At 37.0% G+C, this 14,201-nt stretch overlaps 1 protein-coding gene across 2 annotated transcripts in view; it reads left to right on the forward strand.

Annotated features, from left to right (window-relative positions):
* Positions 1-14,201, forward strand: part of TMEM135 (transmembrane protein 135) — a 203,989-nt gene that overhangs the window by 132,989 nt on the left and 56,799 nt on the right. The window lies entirely within an intron of this gene.

A 14,201-nucleotide genomic window follows, 5' to 3' on the forward strand; every position in this document is an offset into this window, starting at 1 on the left:
TTTTAAATGTATCAATGGAAGGAGAACAGATTTTATGTACTTCATAGGGACAAATCTAAGAAGATAATCATACGTCCCTCCCTTCTTCAAGCCACCTCCTTCTTCCCTTTTTTTTTTTTTTGGAAACATATATTATGACTAAAGATAGGAAGGACTAGTTGTGAAGAATTGGTATTAGAATGTATAGTATTTTATACCATTCCTATTGATTCCAAGGTGATTGCTGCTGTGTGGTGGTCTCTGACAAACTGCTTGAACTAATCATTTCTCTGGTTCTTCAAGATCATATTTTCCTCAGCCTATTTTTATACTTTAGTGATATAGAACTTGGTTGAAGCGCAGTTAAGAAGAATGACTAATTCTTTGATTTTCAAAAACTTAATTGCATTAGGGAATATTATTAGGATGATACTGCAATTGTTCACATGGCTTATTTTTATAAATTTGTGCTCTTTCTTGTCTGAAGATATAGCATACCCATTGGAGAAGGTATATTGGTAAAATGTCACAGAATTACAAGCACGATTTTTGTTGACATACCTAGGGAGGAAGTACAATGTCAAGTAGATTTTCTTCCTGTGGAAATTCCTGACGGTACAACAATCAAGTGAAACAACCGTTGCCATTTGTGGCATTTAAAGACAGCGTATATACTGTGGTTTAGCATTTCTTAGTCTTCAGGAGTTTCTGAAGCTGGTGAACAAATTGTGTGTTGAATACATTGATAAACACTTTATAGTTTGGTTTTTAGGAAATTATGTTTGGAAAACTGCTGCCATCAAGCCAGTATTTTTGGTGTAGAAAGAAAATCAACCCTATAAATAAGTATGTGTTTTGGTACATAGCTACGGAACCTTTTCCTGTTTCAGTCACAAAGTCTGGGTTAAAAACAACAGTTTAAAATACTTTCCAGAAGGCTCAATACAAGGTTTAAGTGCCAAAATAAACACTTTCAATTTTCTGAGGACAGTAGTTGTTTTTCTCCTAAAAGAAGCACTATCGTCAAATGGTAGAAGTTTGTTTGAATAACTCAATAAAAGAGATTTGGTAAATGGTAAAATATAGCCATTTATAAAGCACTGCAACCAAGTTAAACAATGTTAAATGTTTAAAGTCCAGGTTATGTTGAAATAAACAGTATAGCATATGAATACCACTTGACAAGTCTAGTCCAGTTGTGTTAGATTTTTTGAAATTGAAATTTACTATTAATACAGGTACTTGAGGGCAAATTTTACTTATTGATAACCAATTTGAATATTAGTTTTTGAAATTAAAAGATTAAATGTAAAATGCTAGTGTTCCCAGGACTCCATTTATTGTAGCCTCCTTTGAGAGAAGGAGAAGGGAAATTTTTCAGGTTTGAAAAGAGTCATCTTATGTTTTGTTCCAGGCTATACATTGGAAAATGGAACCAAGACTTCTCAGTAGAGTAAAAACTGTGCCAATATGGTTTAAGAAAAATTGATTTGGGGCTGGTGTTGTGAGGAAGTGGTGAGGTATTGTTTGCCATGGCTGCATCCCATATCAAACTAAGGTTATATTGAAATTTTTTTTTTTTTTTTGCAAAATTAAGGTTATTTTTCTCATTGGAAAAAAATGAGAAAACTAAAGGCAAAATAATAAATAATAATAATAATCAGCCATAATTTCCTCATTCAGAAGTGGGATTCTTGTATAGATCACTTATTAGTACTTAGCAGTGTGGATGTGATTAAATTAGTGATTCTATGCCTCATATTCCTTCAAGTTCTGGAATCTAATGTACTAAGATGTCTGTTTCTTGTATAAGTAGCACTATTGCAAACCAAAGAAATTTCTTTTTTTTAATTTTACTTATCTTTATTATTATTTTATAATACAGTTCTATAGGCCCTTGGAATTACCTTATCCCTTTCCTAATTCCCTCCCCTCTCACTGAGTTCCCCCATATCATTACGGAAGTATAGTTCTTGATACACAGTTATATATCCATGATTGCATGCATGGACAATGGCAGAGTCCAGTATCCTATTGTCAAGATACAGTAAACTCATTGGGAGTCCATCTTTGTCTGGAAGTGGAGATGCATTGTATCCTCACAGCTGGATATGACAGTCTCCATCACACAGTTACTATGCATCCCCTTAAATGAAAAGCCACAAATCATAATCAACAACAGGAGGAAAATAAAAAGAAGTTCGCAACACCATTAAGTTAAATAGCATGCTACTGAATGACTAATATGTCACTGAAGAAATAAAGAAAATCAAGAACCTTCTTGAAAAAAATGATGCTTCTGCATGATCTATGGGTCATTGAATAATTAAATCAGAAGAAAGTGTTTTGAAGAGATGAAACTAACCAAAAAATAATCAAAATCCATGAGACACAGTTTCTTCTGATGTTTGTTGATGAAACAACAAAGAGATGGGTTTTGTTTTTTAATCCAGTGTACTAATCTATGACATTTGATTGATGAGTTTTAAGCCGTTTACATTCAGGGTTAATACAAATAGGTGTTTTTTAACAATAGGTTGTTCATTCATTTAGGCTTCTGTTGTTATTTTACTGAGATTTTCTTCACATTTGCCTTTGGTTTCAGTGGACACTACTTCTTTCCTCTGTCAAGAAAACATCTTAAAGTATCGTTTGTAGGGCAGATTTTAAAACGGATTTTTTTTTTAACTTTTCTTTACTGTGGAAGAATTTTATTTCATTTTCAAAGACAAAGGAAAGTTTTGCTGGGTATATTATCCTAGGCTGACAATCTTTTGCATTTAGAATCTGCAATATGTCGCTCCATTCTCTTCTGGCCTGTAGTCTCCTGTGAGAGATCTCCAGTGAGTTTAATTGGCATTCCTTTATATGTCAGCTGATTTTTCTCACGTGCACATTTCAGAATCTTTTCCTTACTTTTGATTGAAGAGAGTTTGATAATCATGTGTCTTGGTGCAGATCGCTTTTGGTCAACTCTGTTGGGAGTTCTGTGCCCCTCTTGGATATTGTTTTCCAATTTCTCTTTAGATTAGGGAAATTTTCCCTTATTATTTCATTTAATACATTTGTAAACCCAGTTTCTCTTTCTTCAGCTTCTGGGACTCCTAACTCTTATATTTGGCCTTTCAATAGTATCTTTCAATTCTTTGAATACTTTTTTTGGCCTGATCCAGCTCTATGTCCAGATTTTTGTTTGTGTCCCCTTTGTGACAGGAAATATATTCAAATTATGGGCTTCTTTCTTCTGCCTCCTTCATTGTATTTTGGAGATTCTCCCCTGTACTTTTAATTTGCTCTACTGTATTCTTCATTTCTGATATATCAGCTTTCATTTGATTCATTTTCAGTATGTAGCACATTCCTCAAAATCCTTGAACACCTACTTTATGTGCTCCTCATTGTTAATCAGAACAAGTGTTTTGAATTCTGTATCCTCCATTTTCTCGATGTCTTCCTCAGCTAAATGAAGTTGGCAAAGGATTTTGCTCCTTTGCAGGTGAGTCTTCAGTAATATTCATTGTGCCTTTGTCTCTTCCTTTGCTCTTAGTCATTGTACTTCTGGTTATCAGATTCTTCTCCTTGGGGCAGTTTTCTGAGTTGTGTCTCCCACAGGTCTACAGTTCGATTTTACTTACTGCAGTTGTACATGGCTGTTTGTTTGCAGCCACTTGTGCCACTCTCTCCAGCAAGTTCCAGGTCTGGGTTTTTATGTTAGATTTAAAGCATAGTCTCTGTAGCCCCAGTTCCTGGCTCAACACTTTCCACCTCCTGTGATACCGTGTTGTGGCTGTATTATTGTCTGCACAACCTTTCTCCCACTTCTGGTTGGAGTAGGACCCAGGATTAGGGAGACACCAGGTGTCCTATATAGCTAGGTTGCTGGAGGTACCAATGTTGCCGGAACCTGTTGGCTGATAGGTCTGAGGGCTACACGGACCTATTTTGACCCATACAATGCGAAAGTTGGTATTATTTTCCTGCGGGACCAGTGCAATACACTGAGCTCAGGGAGTTCTTGCCAGTCTGAGTGCATGCTCAGTTCACTGTTGTCCCCTGCAGTCTTAAATTGTTTGCCACACTGATGGCACCTGATGTGCCACTACTAGAATTCTTGATCTGTTGGCCATCAAGTCTGAGGACTACCCGGACCTGTCTTGGATGGAACTTGTAGGATGCCATGTTGTTGCAGTTCACTGAGTCAGAAATGAGTTCACTCCTAGCTCAGTGCACACACAGTACTGTCCATATTCCTTGACTCCTTAAACAAAATGGTGCCAAATTTGGTTGTAGTAGGCGGACTGGGCTGTGAAATTCACACTGTTCCTGTACTGCCTGTCTGAGACCTGCCACTCTGTTTCTGCTCCTGGTCAAATCAAACAGACCAGCAGGACGAGCAGTTCTTTGTCTGGGTTTACCTCCAAAGCTCCCAATAATGTCCCTCCCACCTCATTGCTGGTGGAGTACCCCCTGCTCCCACCGCCCCGGTGGAGTTCAGATTGCAGTTTGCTGAATGCCACTGGGGTGTCAATCACTGTAACACCACACCATTATTTTCACTGCTTTCCTGTGTCTGTCAGTCTCCAGGTACCCTTCTGGTGTTCTGTCCTCTCCTATTTCCTGGAATGTGCCCTCTCTGCTTCACACTAATATTTCTCCATCTTTTTAATTGTGTCCTTATGCTATTCTGCCATCTTGATTCCTCCAAAGAAATTTCTTAATGTAAACTTTGCTGACCCATCAGTTATGGGGGATGCTATAATTCAGTCTTTCTCAACTCTGTATGTTTCAGTTATTTTATGTTTCTAAGATTCTTTCAAAGATAGTCAAGGCATACTCAAGTATAAACATTGGTTAATATTCTGAATGTTGAAGCCCATCTATGTTGATTTAAAACCCTTCTCCATCTTAGTTATTTTGTGCCTTGTGTAAAGTACTTGGACTCAGGCCCGGCATGGTAGCCTAGTGACTAAATTCCTCGCCTTGCATGCCCAGGATCCCATATGTGCACCAGTTCTAATCCTGACGGCCCATCCAGCTCCCTGCTTGTGGCCTGGTAAAGCAGTTGAGGGCACCCCAAGATTTGGGACCCTGCACTCTCATGGGAGACCAGGAGGAGGCTCCAGGCTCCAGGCTGCTGGCTTGGGATTGGCTCTGTTCTAGCCATTGCAGCCACTTGGGGAATGAGTCATTGGACAAAGATTCTTCCTTTTTGTCTCTCCTCCTCTGTATGTATCTGACTTTGCAATAAAAAGAAATAAATCTTAAAAAATTACTTGGACTTTGTGCCTCTGATTTGTCATTTTGAGGGGAGATGGTAGTAGTACTTACCTGATGTGTTATTGTGAGTGTTTCATGTCTACTGCATAGTAAAAAATCACAAAATTGAAGTTGCAAATATTACTTAAATCTGAGCAATAAAGATGACATGATTCCATTTATATTGAACATCCAGAATAGGCCAATACATAGAGATAGGAATTAGATTGGTGATTGCCTATTGCTTTGGGAATTGGAAGTATAGGAGATGTCTTCTTATGGCAATGGGGGGTATTTTAAGGATAATGAAAATGTTCTAAAAATAATTGTACTGATGACTATACAAGTTTGTAAATATATAATAAAAGGCAGAGTGCTAGACTTTATGAAAATGAATTTCATTATTTGTGATTTATATATTAATAATTATGTGAATGTATATTCTAGTGCTTCCAAGATAAAAATTAAAAGTTACACACTTCCCAGTATGACTCATAATCAGGTGAATGTGTTTTGTGTATCTGTGAAGTTCCTAATTAATAATACATTTCAGTTTAATATGAATGAAAATTAGCCTTTGAAAATATAAATTAGTGACATAATGATTATATTTTACACATTTTTATTTTATGAAATTCAAAGAGAAAATTGTTTTGAGTAACAGTTACTTTACTGTCTTTTCTGTATTTTGGAGAAGGTCATATCAAAATCACTATGTTGATATAACTTGCAAATTATTTTTGAAATTAAGAGCATACAAATAATATGTATTATTTTACATTTTTCTCTTTGTGAGCTATTCTCAACAGTTTTCAGAAATAGCACCACAAAAATTGAAAATATTTGAACTTACACTGTTCTTTATCCTTAAAAAATTCAAATGACATAGCTCTGTTTGGTGGCTTCTTTTTCATGTTGTGTATGTTCAGTGACTGGGCTTACGCAAAGACAAAGTATACGATCAATATCCAGGCTTAGTTAAAATTCACAATGAAGCTGGATAATTGTCCACCATTATTGGTTTTCAGCACAGATTACTTCAAATGTGTGACTAACTCTGCAAGGTGAACTAGTAGATATAGGAAAAGCTTTTATGTTCTAACATTTCACTCTTCTTTGTTCAGAGTCTTTGTTAAGGAGGCAAATCCCGGTCTCCTGTCTTTTCTGTGTTCTCATGTCTGCCACAGAGCTTCTTTGTGCTGCTGAGCTCTTTGGTGACTGAGAATATGCCTGTCATCCTAACATGCAGAATAAAAGGAGGAGGAAAATACACCTTTAGATTTTAAATCTCAGCTGCTCTGGAATATTTTCTGATACGATTTGGATGTGTAATGGTTTCAAGTTCTATAGAGACTGATATTGAAAGTCTGGTGATAGGAACTGTTGAATGTGTTAGATTTGATTTGTAGATCTATCTCAAAAGTATCAAACATTAATATTGGAAGTGATAAGGGTATAGGTATATTAATCTAAGGCTTTTGTCTTAGATGAAGATACGATTTCTAAGCATATATATGTATGTAAGGTACAAAAAGTGATAGTAAACTGTATTCAAAGGAGAGTAAGTGAACATGTATGTGGGTTACCCTACACAGAGAAATGTCTGTTATGAGTAGGCATAGGCAGGAGAATTAACTGAAGATACAGGTAGGGATGTGAGAGGGAGAGCAGCTGTGTAGCACCTGGAGCCCTGGTCCACAGCAAAAAGAAAGAGCTCCCTGGCTGTAGGGGCTGGTACCTGTAATGGGTGAAGCTCTCTGTAGATTTTATGGTACATCCACAAGTTCATATTTTCATAGTATCCCTGTTAGGTCCTGGATAAGGTAGGTCCATCACAGGAAGGCAGGCATTTTGAAAGACAAGTAGGAGCATGACATTATATTCTGATCTCTAGCTTGTAAAAATTAGACTAGCTACCTCATTAGACCACATCAGAAATAAAATTGGTATCATCAGTTTTCATTGAATGTTTAAAAATGTGGTTTTTTTTTAATTAGATAATTCAGCAGGCTAATATTATGGTCAAACCATCTTTACAGGGTGTTATGTTAAGATATATTCAAGGTTTATATATAAACTTGAAGAATCACATGTATATGACTCTTCCTCTTACCTTTCATTTTTAAGTTGTAGTCATTTATATAAATTTATTTATTTATTTGAAAGGCTGAGTTACAGAGAGGGTCACACACACACACACACACACACACACACACACACACACACACATTGGTTTTCCATCTGCTGGTTAACTCCCCAAATGGCTGGGATGGCTGGGTTTGGGCCAGGCCAAAGCCAGGAACCTTGAACGTCATCCTGGTATCCAAAATGGGTGCAAGGGCTGAGGCACTTAGGTCATCTTCTTCTGCTTTCCCTGGAGCATTAGCAAAAAGCTAGATTGGAAAAGGAGCATCCAGGAAATTAGCCCATCCCATATGGGCTCATCTTAAATTGTGGCTTGAGTCACTAAGCCACCCTATTAACTTTAATAATTACAAAAGCAACTTCCACTGATATGGAATATATAGGAGAAGATTCATTACAACAAACTTACCTTGTTGAAATCACTTGACTCATAAAAATTTTAATGTTTAGAAAGAACGTGTAAATGAATGCGAGTGGGTCTGATAGGGATTTCACCTCAAAAAAGAAGGGTTCGAAAAGTTAATCGAAAATGTGTATTATGAACAAAGCAGACAGACAAAAAAGGAAGGAAAGTATGAATGGAGGAAGATAACAAGGAAAGGAAATGAAAAGGAAGGAAGAAAATGGAGAGAAAGGAAAGTAGAGAAGACTAGGACAAAGGAAGGAAGAAGGAAATTATATAAATCAGGGGCAGGTACAGTGGCTCAACTGGCCAATCCTCCACCTTCCAAACACGACATCCCATGTGGGTGCTGGTTTCTGTCTGGCTGTTCTACTTATGTTCCAGCTGTTCCAGCTCCCTGCTTGTGACCTGGGAAAGCAGTGGATGATGGCCTAAGTCTCTGTGACCCTTCTCCCATATGGGAGACCAGGAAGAAGCTCCTGACTCCCAGCTTCGGATGAGCTCAGCTCCTGCTGTTGTGCTCATTTGGGGAGTGAACCAATAAGTGGAAGATCATTCTTTCATTCTTCCTGTAAATCTTCCTTTTCAGTAAGAATAAATTATCTGAAAAAATATATATACAGATTTTTCCATCTGCAAATGATCCAGTTTGGCCTGGGCCAGGCTAAAGTCAGGAGCCAGGAAGTCCAGTCTTGTTCTATATGTGAATGGCAGTAATCCTAACCCTAAATCTTAACCTTAAGCTCTAACCTTAAATAATGTGGATAGGTAGGTAGGTAGGTAGGTAGGTAGACAGATAGATAGATAGATAAAACAAAGGAACAAAAAGCAAAACAAATCACAAAAGCAGAGGCATGAAATGATATGAGATGTGGGTATCCCAAGTGGAAACTTTAGCTCCCTGTACCACAATGCCCACCTTTCCATGAACTTTCTTAAAGTGCCTCATCTGCATGGACTGCAGATTGTTTTGCTCCAAAGTAAGCTTGTCTTTTAATTCTATTTTCCTCACACTTTTTGACATGCACTAGTATATATTTGTATAATATGAAAGGCAAAATGCTGAAACTGCTCATTGCTGGAGACAACTGACATAAAGTTTCTATGCATGCTGGAATTCTCCCTTCTCTGTTGGCAAAGTTAAGTCAAAATAAGGAAGGGACCAGTTATTTAAATAGTTGTGGTAGGCATGCCTTTTGGGATACTGTGTTTCATGCTATAGTGTGTCTCCTGGAAAACAGAAGGTAAGAAAAAGCGTTTCCCAAATGTAGAAATGGTTGCAGCCACCCTTATTATCTTAGGCCGGTAGTTAGTGTGGAGTGCTGGTGATGTGCTTTCTGTTTCTCCTTTCCTCTCTTAGTAATAAATATGAATGCCATTGCTGGTTTTGTTTATCCAGGAAATACTTACTGGGCTATATGCTTTTAGAGTTCACTCAAAATCTGCAAGAGGAGAATTTTGTACATAAATTAATATGGTGTATGCAGTGATTATGTTCATATGGTTTGAACAAAGTGAAATAACTAGCAAGGGTTGTGTGATTACTTTTTAGCTAGGTCATATAGCAAATGCTTCATTAACAAGTGACGTGATATCCAAGTCTGGAGAGTCAATTAATTTAAACATAAGATGCCATACAGTTGCTGATAGAGACAGTATTGCAGATAGAAAAGACTCAGAATGCTTGGAGTCCACACTGTGGGAACAACAGTGTGAAGCCTCCACCTTCAAGTGCTGACTTCCCTTATGGGTACCGGTTCAAGTCCCAGCTGCTCTACTTTTGATCCGCTTATGTTTCTGGGAAAATCAGTGAAAGATGATCCAGGTGTTTAGACCCCTGCTTCGATGTGGTAATCTGGAATAAGTTCCTGGCTCCTGATTTCAGCCTGTCATAGATTTGGGGGGATGGATCAGTAAATGCAAGATATCTATCTGTCTTTATCTGTCTCTTTCCCTATAACTCTGCCTTTCAAATAAATTTTAAAAAAAGAAACTAGAGAGAGAGAGAGAGAGAGAGAGAGAGAGAGAGAGAGAGAGAGAAAGACATGCTTAAAACTCTTGTTACATGTTAATATGAAGAAAAAGGAAGTTTAACATCCAACATGGCTAAGTAGAAGTCTCAGCCACAGATAGATAACCAGAAAACAAAGAAAGGACATTATTCTCAGGGGGGATGATTGAAACTTTCAGAGGACAAATGGTGAAACAAAGCAGGGGATCCAAGGAACAGTGAGGAGATAGGGCTGGCATGCCACTGCCACCCATGCCACAAGCCAGCCCTTCCTCTGAGTGGATGACAGGCTTCCAGCTGGAAACAGCTGTCTGTTGAGACAAGGTGGGGAAAAGGTGCTGCAGTGCTCCACCACTGGCAGAGTTTCTTTCTTTAGATTTATTTATTTGTATATGAAATGCAGATTTATATAGAGACAAGGAGAGACAAAGGAGAAAAGATCTTCCATCCACTATTTTACTTCCCAAATGGCTGCAACTTTCAGAGCTGGGCCAGTCCGAAGCAAGGAACCAGGAGCTTCTTCTAGTTCTCCCACGTGAGTGCAGGGAACTAATGATTTGGCCTGTGTTCCGATGCCTTCCCAGTGCATTAGCAGAGAGCTTGATTGGAAGTCTAACAACCAGGACTTGAACCAGCAACTATATGGGAAGCTAGTACTGCAGGCAGAAACTTAACTTGCCACACCATGACGCTGACTCCAGACGGCTGTAATTAACGATTCCATAGTCTACACTAATTTCAAAAGTTCAGCCTGTGTAAATGATAGGAGTCTGAATCATGCTTTATTCTGAAAGGGGGAAGCCCATTCCCCCCATTTCTCCACCCCCTCCAAAACCACACACACACACACACACACACACACACACACACACACACACACACACACACACGACTCTGCTGTAGTTGTCCCTGCTTTGTTCTGTCTCTATTCTGTATTCTGTGTCTGGGAGCTCAGAAAATCACCAGTTTCTGCTGGGCCCCTGTACTTGTCTGGTCTGATTGTGGAGAGCTGTGGACCGATTTAACAGGTGGTGTGCTTCAGTGTGACTTGGTGCTCTGGACAGAGTACAGGCCTGGGTAAATGAAGTGTGTGGGCACTATGAGTTTACTTGATATGGATCAGCTGGCTCACTGTGGCATGAAGAAAGTTGGGACTGAGAACAAGCCTGGTGGCTCAAGTGTCTCTTCCCCCAAATGACTGTAGCCAGAGTTGCTCCACCGTGCCAATCGAGGATGTTACTCTGGAGTTCCTTTGCCCCACTGAGCACATAGCTGGTAATTCAGGTATAAGATCTTAAACTTAAGCTATTCAAGAATTATCCATTTCTCTATAGCAAAATTACTAAGACTCCTAATTTCTAAACATCTTACAGAGAGAAAGGTGTACTGTATTAACGTTGTGTTTAATCCCCGTACTGTTCAATAGGACCCTAGAACTTTTTACTCTTATCTAGCTGTAACTTATAATCTAGTACCTACCAGTCAACCTTCTCCCTATCCCTCCAAGTCTCTGGTAACCACTATTATATTTTGAATTTCTCTTAGACCATCTGATTTTTAGACTTGATATATGAGTGGGATCATGTGATGTTTGTCTTTCTTTGCTCCATTTATTTTATTTACCATAATGACCTTATTTTCATCCATGTTTTAAAAATGACAAGAGTTCATCTTTTTCTGTTTCTGAGTGGCATTGCATATACGTACCACTTTTTCTTTACTCATTCATCATTGTATGCACCTTCAGGCCATTTTCATTTCCTGGCTGTTGTAAATAGCACTGTCATAATCTTGGGAGAACAGATGTCTCTTTGACATGTTTCATTTCTGTTTGGGTATACACTAAGGAGTGGTATTGTTACATCATGTGGTAGTTCTCTTTTAAATTTTTTGCAAGGAAACTCCTTTAACTATACTGATTTCTCTGTAATGACTTGATTTATCTTTTTAGTGAATCATTAGGACAATAGGAACTGCAATAGCATCTAACATTTATTGAGCTATTATTATGTTAAGTACATTGTATGCTTGTTTCCTTTACATCCTCATAAGACCTTTGTGTAGAGGGACTCATCTTCCCTTCTGCCTATAACCTATAAAAATAGTATGGTGGAAAACAGTTTAAAAATTATTTTAAAATTATTTTTGTGCCTCAGTTTTATAATTGAGGAAATTAAAGCTTAAAATGGGTGGTCCTATAAATTGTTCAGCTAGAATCCAAAGCCAGATAGATGATAAAGAAATCATCTAATCATTCATTAAAATGTGTTCCAGCTTCTGTCACCAGTCTTTAGAACCACTGCTCACTCACAATGCTAACGACAATTAAAAACCACTTGACATTTTTAATTGCATTAAATATGTCTCATTTATCCAAATTTTATCATGTGTACCAAACATTCTGCAAGAAAATTTTTGTTTCAATATATAGGAAGAAAAATATTACTAACCTAGTAACATGAATGTTCTTGAGGAATATATATTATTCGATTATAAGAGAACGGATTACAGGTTATATAATATAACCTTTTAAAATGACAAATTCTGAATTGATAATAGAAGGATTTGTAATAAATATATCTTTATCTTTAGTGACCATTTGTAATTTTATAAATGTGCAAAATGAACTAATATCCCATTGACCATTTAACCATTCTCTTCATTGTTGATCCAATCTGACTTTGTAGGCTTACTATGTTTCTTTGAAAGTAGAATATGTAGAATAAAGCTTTTGTTTGAATCGATTTGGAATGTTTGTATTGGATTTTCATTTATTTATGATAGACTTACATGGTTTTACATTATGTTCTATAGTTTTTGCACATCAAATAGGGTAGATTCTACTCTTGTGAAGACAGGTAGATTTTGGCTGCCACCCTTTTCTTTCATTTCACTGGAAAAGATCACTTAACAATTATTGTCACTATTCCAAACCTATTTTAGTATCATGCATACCTTTGAACAATGTAATTTTGATGCTTTCTTTGATTACTTGTCCCAACAGGCCTAAAGTATGAAGAATCAGCAATTTTCAGAACGTATAGTATTTTCTTCTTTTACTTCTTTAGTAAAGAGATTATAAAACTATGTTCTCAGCTGTCACAATGTAGACAACACAACTCATAATTTAACTGGCTTCTCACTAATGCCATTTCCAAAAGAAAGCTTTTGCTTCATTAATTTTTCTTATGGACGTATATTTTTAATATAGATTATTTCATTTAAGGTGGTTTATAATTTGTCATACATTGAGTAACATAAGTCTTAGAAGTCAAATCTTGGGGAATGGTGCTTTATATCACTATTTATATCTGTATAAATGATTTGAAGTTACTCTTTTTGAATTTTAAGTTAGACATCGGGATACGTGTAACTATAAACTTAAAAAAATACTACATGTTGAACACTGAATCAGAAGTCTACCTTTGTTGAGTTTTAGAATCAGACAAATTTAGATTTCAATTTCATTTTTACTGTTTGTACAACCTTGTGGTATTTATTTAATCTCTTGGAGCCCATTTTTTCCTTCATAATGTGTCAGTAATTTCTCCTTTGTGAATTGTGTGGAGAAAGGTGGTGCCTCTTTCAATAGCCAAAACTTAGTAAATTATATCATTTCTACCATTTGTATTTTCATCTCATCTGTGAAGAAAATATCTGTTAAGTAACCCTTGTAATCACATGGCAAGATTTGACTTCACTGACTCTTGAAGAAAATTGTACTCATATGACTCTGACCAAAGAAGATAAATGTGATAAGTCATTTCCCAGGAGAAACTTGAATGTTGTGCTTCTATGGGGACAGTGTTGTATTCTTGTGTCACAGAGAAAATGCAGGCTAACTGACTATGATTGTATTGCTGCAAGCTCTTTCCAAACATACTAGGAAGAAAGCATAATATTGTGGTTTATGAAAATGTAGTCTTCAATACCATGTTGAAGTCTGGAAGTGAATGTGAGTATGTTCCATAGATTCATGTTGTGCAGGAAAGTCATTGTTAGGTACCAAATGCTTTGTGTTTCATATGTTATAGGGAATCCAGACCTGGGTTAGAGTAAGCCATTTAACACCACTAATGCCACAGGTTCTCATAGAAAGGTTGAAGAAGATTATTAACTGTAAATTTAGATCTTTTTTTCCCCTGTTGTTGATTTTGTTTTATGGCTTTGCATTTAATGGGATATATAGTAACTGTGTAATAATAGAGACTATCATATCTAGATGTGAATATATAATACAGTATGTATCTCAACTTCCAAAGCAAAGATAAACTCTCAAGGAAACTTAAATATATCTTGACAATAGGATGCTGGACTTTCTACCACTGTCTGTAGCTACAATGTCAGAATACACTTAAATAGCAGAATGATGGACTTAATGACTGTTCTTAAAGGACTATATTATTG

This window comes from Ochotona curzoniae, unplaced genomic scaffold, assembly GCF_017591425.1.
Source record: "Ochotona curzoniae isolate NIBS_2020 unplaced genomic scaffold, NIBS_Ocur_1.0 scaffold_3223, whole genome shotgun sequence".
NCBI classification, from domain to species: domain Eukaryota; kingdom Metazoa; phylum Chordata; class Mammalia; order Lagomorpha; family Ochotonidae; genus Ochotona; species Ochotona curzoniae.